The 9,906-nt window shown below is 45.8% G+C and overlaps 1 pseudogene; it reads right to left on the bottom strand.

The window, feature by feature from the left end:
* Nucleotides 1-8,772: 8,772 nt before the first annotated feature.
* On the bottom strand, nt 8,773-9,620 carry LOC110302770 (ubiquinone biosynthesis protein COQ4 homolog, mitochondrial pseudogene; annotated as a pseudogene).
* Nucleotides 9,621-9,906: the final 286 nt, after the last annotated feature.

Consider the following 9,906-nt stretch of genomic DNA (forward strand, 5'->3'; position numbering starts at 1 on the left):
CATGTATAACAGAAGAGGGCATCAGATCCAATTATAGATGGTTATAGATGGTTGTGAGCCACCATGTGGTTGCTGGGAATTAAACTCAGGACCTCTGGAAGAGCAGCCAGAATCACTGAGCCATCTCCCCAGACCTTTAAAAGAAAAAAAAATATATATATATACATATATACATATGTGTGTGTGTGCAACTACCATTCAAATAAACAAAAGGAGTTCTTAGAAATCTAAACTATAATGGAAGAAAATAAAAACTCAACAGAGGGGCTGGAGAGATGGCTCAGTGATTAAGAGCACTGACTGCTCTTCCAGAGGTCCTGAGTTCAATTCCCAGCAACCAACTGCATGGTGGCTCACAACCATCTATAACGGGATCTGATGTCCTCTTCTGGTGTGTCTGAAGAGAGCAATGGTGTACTCATATAAATAAATAAACCTCTAAAAAAATTTACTCCGGGTGTGATGGCGCACACCTTTACTCCTGGCACAACAAAAGCAGCAGCAGGTGGATGTTCTGTGAGTTCGAGGCTAGCCTGGTCTACAGAACAAGTTCTAGGACAGCCAGGGCTACACAGAGAAACCCTGTCTCAGGAAGAAGAATACAGCCAGGCATAGTGCCAGGAAGTTCATTTTAGTGCTCGGATGGCAGAGGCAGGCACATCTATCAGTTGGAGGAGCAAGCCTTGGATTCATAGACCCTGTCTCAAAAACAAACAAACAAAAAGAAAAAAAAAATTTAAAGGAGCTCTAGGGCTGGAGAGATAGCCCAGTCAGTAAAGCTATCCTAGATAGGGCCTGTGTCGATCCCCAGAAGCTGGGTAATCCCAGCAGGTCACCGGCAACACACAGGCTTGCAATGCTAGCACTGGGGAGGTAGAGACAGCCTGCCTGGGCCCTCCGGCCAGCCAACCTCTTCCACCTATGAGGTGATGCTAGGCAGTGAGACCCTGACCAAAACAAAACCCCACTGAAGCTGGCTAGAGGAACAAGAGCAAAGGCTAACCTCTGGCCCCAGCAGGTACCAGCACAGGTATACATGCACATACATGCACATGGACATGAACACAGATACACAGACACGATGAATAAGTGTTTCATGATGGGCAGGGTAACGTTTGTAATCTCAGTACCCGGGAGGCGGCAGGAAAACGGTTGCAACTGGAAATCCAGCCTGGTCAACCCATCAAGTTCCAGGTTAGCCAGGAATACATATCAAGCCCTTGTCTCAAAGAAGAATTGCACATTAATCACAACATTTTTTTAAGACTTATTTATTTGTTTTATGCAGATGATATATATATTTTTTAATCTGAATGTACACCTCTGTGCCAGGAGAGGGCATCAGATCCCAGGACCGATAGATGGCTGTGAGCCACCAAGTGGTTGCTGGGAGTTCAACTCAAGAGGCAGTACTTTTAACCACTGAGCCATCTCTACAGGGTGAAGCCAGCAGTAGTGGCACAGGCCTTTAATCCCAGCAGAGACAGGCAGATCTCCATGTTGGAGGGCAGGCTGGTATATATAGTGAGTTTGAGGACAGCCAGGGCTACAGAGGGAGACCCTGTCCTGAAAAGCAAAACAAAGAAAAAAACCCCACAACAAAACAAAACCACAAACAAACAAAACTAAAACCAACCAAACAAACAAACCCCAACAAATGAACAATTTTCAAAGCTCCTAGAAGAAAGAACCAAGCTGCCCTGCAGAGATGACAAGTCAGGGCAACAAGAGCCTTATCAGTTCCCAGGCAGTAAGATGACAGTTAACAAAGCTTATGTGTGGTATTCACAGGGGGCAATGCCACTTCAGAACACAGAGGACACCTGTAGTTTCCAGCTCCTCTTAGGAAAACCACTGTGGCCTTTGCCATTAAGCCTTGCTAATATTCTGAAACTTTTCGATAATCATAGATTCTTCAAAAATTTCTAAACTAAGCCGGGCGTGGTGGCGCACGCCTTTAATTCCAGCACTTGGGAGGCAGAGGCAGGTGGATTTCTGAGTTCGAGGCCAGCCTGGTCTACAGAGAGAGTTCCAGGACAGCCAGAGCTATACAGAGAAACCCTGTCTCGAAAAACCAATGTACTTTAGTATTTCTAACTGTGTGTATGTGTGTGGGTATGTGCTCACAGGAGCCTCAGATATCCTGGAACTGGAATTACAGGTGGCTGTCCGCCATCTGATATGAGCGCTGGGAACAGAACTCTGCTCTAGGCTAACTGCTGAGCCATTCCCATGAAGGACTCAAACAGACCCAAACCTGGTACTAGTTGATCCTGCCCCTCCCCTCTTCCCTCCTGGGCTAATCCACTGGACTCCTTATCTGGCCACTTTCTTATCTGACCCGTTCCTGAGGCTGATCACCAAGGTTCAATGATCAAACATTAAGGTTCAGTATATTCCCCATTTGACTCTCCTAACATGTCCCATCAGGACTTGCCAACTTCCCCTTTTTCTCCTTTAGAAAAGCTACTCATGCTGACCTACCCTGTGCAAGAATTTGGTGTCTGGGTGTGTTCTCGGCTGGCTCTGACATACCTTCTCATGTTTTTATTTTTTAAAAGTATGTGTATGTGTGTGCCTGTGTGTGTGTCCGTGTGTGTGACTATGTGTGTACCTGTGTGTATGTTGTGCCTGTGTGTATGTTCCTGTGTGTGTATAACTGTGCACACACATGCATGCACATATATGAGTTCTGGTGCCCAAGAGCATTGATAAGGGGGGCCCGGAGTTGGAGTTACAGGGAGCTGTGAGCCACACCTGGTAGGAGCACTGGAAATGGGACTGGGCCCTCTGAAAGGAGAGGTCCAACCCTTTTCCTTTGTTCTTTGAGATGAGGTCTCACCTCAGTCCTGGCTGGCTTGCAGTTGTGCCCACTTTTCCCCAAGTAGTGGGATTGTATGTCTCTGAGACTGACTGCACCTGCATTTTGGTTGCAATTCCTCACATTTGGAGATATTTTTCCTTTTAAGAAAATCTTTTCTTTCTTTTTTTTTTTTTTTAGTTTTTGAGACAGGGTTTCTCTGTGTAGCCCTGGCTGTCTTGGAACTCACTTTGTAGACCAGGCTGGACTCGAACTCAGAAATCTGTCTGCCTCTACCTCTTTTTTTTTTTTTTTTTAGATTTATTTATTTATTATATGTAAGTACACTGTAGCTGTCTTCAGACACTCCAGAAGAGGGCGCCAGATCTCGTTACGGATGGTTGTGAGCCACCATGTGGTTGCTGGGATTTGAACTCTGGACCTTCGGAAGAGCAGTCGGGTGCTCTTACCCACTGAGCCATCTCACCAGCCCTGCCTCTACCTCTTGAGTGCTGGGATTAAAGGTGTGCGCCACCACGCCCGGCCAAAAAAATCTATTTTATATGTGTGAACATTTGTTTGAATGTATGTCTGTGGTGCCAGCAGAGGCCAGCGAGGGCATTAAATCTCCAGAAATGGGGAGTTACATACAGCTGTAAGTGGCCATGTGTGTGTTGGGAATGGGACCTGCAACCTCCATAAGAGTAACCAGTGCTCTTAGCCACTGAGCAGCCTCTCCGGCCCCGATCTATGAAGTTTTTCAATTTGATAGCTTAGCCACAAAATGCTTCGTATTTCAGGGCATCTCAGATTCCAGACTCAAGAATTCATTATGCTTTACCCGTACTTTAGCCGGGTTCTCAATCCTAATAGAAGAATTGGCCTAGCAACAGTGACCATGGCCTGCCCAAAACATTGAGCAAGAGAGGCTGACGCTGTGTAAATACACTATTTATGTAAATACATTAAATAACAAAACGCCAGGAAAGGAACAGCCTGGGCTCTGTAATATGATATGAGTGGAAGATAGGATTATCTGCAATGGGCACTTTTGAAGAAAAAAAAAAGCTCTAAAAATAACTTGCCATTTTACAGGAAATATGAGACATAGCTGTCTATGATGGATGACAATGCAAGGGTGTAACTGGGGACAAGCAGAAACTGAGTGTCCCAGTTTCTGCAACAAAGTAGGAGTAGAATTGTTACAGTTACCGATCCCTGACATCAATCAAGTGCAATTCGCAGACCTTGCCTGGATCCTGAGCCTAGGACATGACCTTCATGAGTTATCTGGGGAACTCTGGACACAGACTGGATCCCACATGTTAAACCAGCATCTGAAACTGTCGGATGTAATACGGGTTACGATGGTTGAAGTTTTTAGTTTTGTTTTTTGTTTTTTGTTTTTTTTTTGTTTTTTATGGTTGAAGTTTTTAGTTTTGTTTTTTGTTTTTTGTTTTTTTTGTTTTTTTGTTTTTTGTTTTTTCGAGACAGGGTTTCTCTGTGTAGCCCTGGCTGTCCTGGAACTCACTCTGTAGACCAGGCTGGCCTCGAACTCAGAAATCCGCCTGCCTCTGCCTCCCGAGTGCTGGGATTAAAGGCCTGCGCCACCACGCCCGGCTTGGTTGAAGTTTTTAAAAGTAACCCTTGCTGATATTTAAGTGTTTATCAATGAAGTGGTGCAATACCCCGAGGGCGTTAGTTCATGGGTTTGAGCTGGGTGAGTGTAGATTTATTAAGGAAAAGAAAAAAATTCCGGAGACGGAGGGGCTTCAAGGGGAAGAGTATTCAAGTCAGGAATTTTCATTAGAGCAATCCTATGGACAGCGAAGAGGATGTGCCGGAGCAAAAAAGAAATGACGTTAAACTGTCTCACCATTGTTAAAGCGGGGTAGTAAGTGGTGGAGCGGTCATTATATCTTACTTTCAAAATTATTGGAATTTTCTTTGTTTTTCCTTTTTACTCTGTAGCCCAAGCTAGCCTGGTACTCACTACGTAGCCCAGGCTCACCTCAAATTTGAGGTAATCCTGCCTTGGCCTCCTGAGCACTAACTTTACAGGTGTGAACCACCTACCTGTCCCAGATCAAAATCTCTATTCTGTTTCCTTTAGAAAAACACAAAGAGTGGTTTGGATTTAGCTGAAGGTAAAGCGTAGCGAAATAAAAGTCAGAGGAAACTGCTGGAAACGCAGCGGAGAAAGGCAGAAGGGGACTGTGGGAAAATAGGATAACAGGAAGACTCAGGTCGAGCTTCCTATGTCGGCGCAGCCTTTAATCTAGCACTCAGGATGCAGAGGCAGGAGGATCTCCGTGAGCAGAATGGGCAACCTGGTCAACAGTGGCAGCTCCAGGCTGGCCAGCCAGGGCTACATGGTGAGACCTTCTCCCTCTCTCTCCTGGGGACAGGTATGTCCCCAGACCTGTAAGATAAATATTTTATTCAAAAGTCCCTGCTTCATGTAATTGTAAAAAATAAAGTAAATAATATTTATGGAACGTTTATGTTCTGTACCTGGCACAACATAGACATTGAGTAAAAATGTACTGCATGTTGAATGGCTACTTTAAATTAGATTTAATGCAAACCTTTGTTCCTTCTGTATTCTGAGAACTGGTTCGTCTCCCACTCACAAGCCCTGATCATCACCAAGAACAGCAAGGAGCACATTATCTCGTAAAACAATATAAATTGGCTACCTTTTTTTTTTTTTTCCACACCAAGGAAATTGATTTCAAAATGCTGGGAAAAGCCAGGGCCAAAATAAATTCCCCCAAACTACCATTCCAACCCACAATCTCCCCCGCCCCACCCCACAAGCCCCATAGTGGAGTAAAGGAAGCAGAACTGGTGCTTGAGAGCTGACTCAGCGGCTAAGAGCACTTGCTGCTCCTGCCAAGGACCTGATTCATCCAGTCTCCAGCAGCCAGATGGTTCACAACAATCTGTGACCAGTTCCACAGGAGCTAACTCCTTCTCCTGACCTCCAAGGCCTGGTGGAGATGCATACCTGCAGGTAACACACACACACACACACACACACACACACACACACAATCTCTTAAATTTTTCAAAGTTGGGGAACATGGACAAGTGATTTTAATCTGTTTCATTCTGTCATAGGTGTAATTCATACTTAGTTGCTTTATGAAATAACTTTTAACTACTAACTAGAATATCACCCAGAAGTCCCACTACTTGGCCTATGTGGAAAGGCCATGAAGGCGCTATGTAAACATAGGTTCTAATGTGGAGACTGAGGTACTGTTCACTATAGCCAAGATACTGAATTAAGTATGTATCTATCATGAATAGAGTGGAAAATTGAGTGCATAGTATTTAGTTATAAAATATTGAAAGTCTAGGGGAGGGGAAAACAAGAAAAAAATATATTGTATGAGCTGAGTGTAGCAGCCCACACTTTTAATCCTAGGACTTTGGAGGCAGAGGCAGGTGGATCTCTATAAATTCCAGGCCAGCCAGGTCTACAGAGTGAGTTCCAGGAGAGCCAGGGTTATGTAGAGAGACCTTGTCTTAATGTTTACATGTAGCATTTTTTCATATTATATATAAATGCAAGTCTATCATTTGCAGAAACATGGAGGGAACTGGGAGATATGTTAATGAAACAAACCAGACATAGAAAACCAAACATTACATGTGTGCTCTTACACATGGGAGTTTTAAAAGGAGACTACAGAAGTAGAGATGAGAAATGAGGTGTGGTGGTGTAAGGGTGTTGCTGTAGGTGATTCGTCCACTCTAATTGACACAGGTCCCACACTACCCGCTCCAGTGATATGGATTCCCAAATGAAACACACACACACACACACACACACACACACACACACACACACACACCGCCTTATATTCAATATACTTTAATCAGCTCAATGACTAGGCTACTCCCAATCTTCCACATTGCTAACACCTCCCCTCCCGTACTCCTGAGTTATTGCTTACTAAATCTATATTCCATCTTGCTACCCTAGACCCAGTGGGGGCGGCCCTGGGGCTGCTCTTCCCCGGCTCTTACATGATTGCTATGCTCTCCCTTCTGCAGCTCTCAAGCCTGGATCTTATTCCTCTCCTGGCATGGTGATTCTTCTTTTTGTTCTCCATCCTCGCCTGTGAATCCTAAAGTCCTACCTCTATCTCTCTGCCCAGTCATTGGCCACCAGCAACTTTATTTACCAATCAAGGCCAACTGGAGGCAGGAACCTTCAGCACCTTACGTGCGAAATCTCCTCCAATTTTGGGAACCCAATGAACATAATACAAGCGTTAAACCAAATCCACCACGTAAGGGTCCATGATACCCCAGACTCAAATAGTATGCTACAGTAAGGAGTGTTTTATTCTGTAGAAGTCTAGCATGTCGGGGTCTTCCATTTACCAAGATGGAGATGTCCAAGTGAGCTCACAGGCCCAATTTAAAGCATATTAGGGTAATTCCAGGGAGATGTAGGTGACCTTTATGTTAATTGGTTGGCTCTATATCTAGGGACAATCTAGAATCGTTGCTGGGGGTCAGGGGAGTTAGAAACTGTTGCTAAGGAAACCTGGAAATTGTTGTTGACTCTGCCCTTGCCTCAGGCCAGGTGGAGGGGCCGATTTCTAGTAACTGACTTGCTTGGACTTGTCCAGTTTTAGGAAACAGAAATTTAGACCCAGTCTCCCTACATGCCAGTTTGAAGCCTGTCATGGAGTCAGCCTGTCTCAGCCTCCTCCGAGGCTTATAACCATAATCCTAGCACTTAGGAGATGGAAGGAGGATTCCAGCAATGTGAGGCCAGCCTGGGCTACAGCGTGAGACACTGTCTAGAAGAGGAAGAGAGGAAGTGGGACAAATGTGTGTAATCCCAGCACACAGGAGGCTGAGCAGGGAAGTCATATGTTTGAGGCCAGCCTGGGCTCCTTTTTATGCACCCATGAGATGACCCATATCTGGAGTTTCGTTTTCCACCTCAATTAATGTGGTTTAGAAAATCCCTTACAAACACATCTGAGATTTGTCTCCAGGGTGATTCTGTAATGCCAGGGAAATGCTAGTGATCCCCCCTCGCCCCCCAAAAATAGACAGGAGCCAATCTGATGCAACTCACAGCAGGGTCTTTATTCTATTTGAGCTAGCTTGGCCCGCCCCCCATGCACTGCCATCATGCAGTGGTGGGGGAGCCCCAATTGTCCATCTCGGCAAGGTTTTATAGTAAGCAGCAAGCAGGGAGTACGTGTGCAAGCATCTAATTAGAAAGCTGCTGTGGCCTTTAACATAATTGGCTGGGAGTCAGATCATAAACTTAACTTCTGCTCCCTTCTGCTTTGGTGGAAACAGAAATTTAGACCTAGTCTCCTGTCGTTAGGCAGGGCGTGGGCTTGTAACCTGGGTGCAGGTTTGTTGGGGGGAATAAGCTAGAGAGACACTGGTCTATTGAGGGTGTAACCTGGTCTTGTTGGGGATTGACCTAGAGACTGGAGCTAGACTCTGGTTTTGTTGGGGGGCAACTTGGGAACTAATGCTAGATACCAGCCTGTTAGTTTACATGAGTTCAAACTTAGATCAGGTTCTCTAAAATGGGAGTCTGAACTTAAAAGATTTGGCATCTCAGTTCTAGAGTTGACAGTCTAAACTGTCACAAATTCACCTCATATCCCCTTGATTCCTAGGCCTGATGTGAGCTTTATTCAGACAGCAGACACACCTTTTCTCCATCACCAGTCTTCTCAGAGTGTGCGAACAGGATGTAGTAATCAAGCTTTCAAAGGCCAAGCTCGACAGAGTGCCCTGTCAGAGTAACTGTCCAGAAGAGAGGCTTCAGAACAGAGCAATTCAGTATGATCCAGGCATACACACTGCTCTGTTTGGATAGCTCACAGCACCCTGGGGCCCCACTACCCTGGCTCTCTCTCCGGGCCTGGCCCCTAAGGACTATGACACCAATGACTATAAAATCATAAGTGACACTGAGTTCAAGGTTCAAAGGAAAGAAACAAAGATAGTGGAAAGGGCTCCTTTATCCCAAGGAAGGCAGGGTGTGGAGAGGCAGATTCTGCCCTCCCTGTGTGGCAGCTCAGGCCCTGGATGTGTTTCCCTGGGAGAACAGATGCCCAACTCCTCCTGCAGGGCTGTCAGAGACTGCCCTCAACACTACTGGTGGATACTGAGGACTCACGGGGCCCTGCACCCAAGTGAGCAACTCAGAGAGCAACACTTGCAGGCTCTGAGCATATACTTTCTCTGAGCATAGAGGCAGGTGGGTCCGAAGAGTGCTACCAGGGTGCACATGGATTGTCTGCGCAGCCTCAAAATGCTTCATCACAATCTCTCCCAGAATGTTGGTGGGCATCCCCAGCAGAGTGTGGAGGACACTGTGCGCCTTGCAGTATCTCTGGATCACATAGGCTAGTTTCTCATTTTCCACAAGACAGATAAGTGACTGTGTCTCTGGAGAGACCCTATTCACATCCAGGAAGTGAAGATACTCAAGGCCCAGAGAGCCTTCAGGCAGGCTCTGGAGCTGGCTTAGTTCAATGGTAGACAGTGAGTTCTGAGACTGCTCTTGTAGAATCTGGGCACCCTCTGGACTCTGAGGAATTTCAGGGTGCAGCATCCTGTGGTCTCCCCTAGAGCTGCAAACGTCATGGCAATAGGGGTTGTAGAACACCATTCCTGCTGAGCCTGTGCCCAGCAGCATCTTTTGCAGAGAGGGGTGGTAGGGATACAGGTACATTGGGCCAGCGCCACGACTCCAGGCCCTGAGGGGGGGGGCACATCTGCCCAAACACATCATTTTTAAGTCATTATTTTTCTCCCCCATTCCCACGGGCTAATGGCCATCTCATAATGCAAAAATCCATTCTGTTCTGTTTCAAAAATCCCCATAGTCAAGCTGGGCAGATCTCTGTGAGTTTGAGGCCAGCCTGGTCTACAGGGTGAGTTCTAGGACAGCCAGGGCTACACAGAGAAATCTTGTCTCTAACACCCCCCCCCCAAAAAAAACCCAAATATTAATTTAAATCTCCATAATCTTTTAATAGTTCCAATACTTTTTAAATTTTTAAGTCTCTTCTAAATCTCAAGGTGGTCTCTTCACTGTGAGTTCC

The sequence above is a fragment of the Mus caroli genome, unplaced genomic scaffold, assembly GCF_978045245.1.
Source record: "Mus caroli unplaced genomic scaffold, Mus_caroli_1 scaffold_9, whole genome shotgun sequence".
Lineage (NCBI taxonomy): Eukaryota > Metazoa > Chordata > Mammalia > Rodentia > Muridae > Mus > Mus caroli.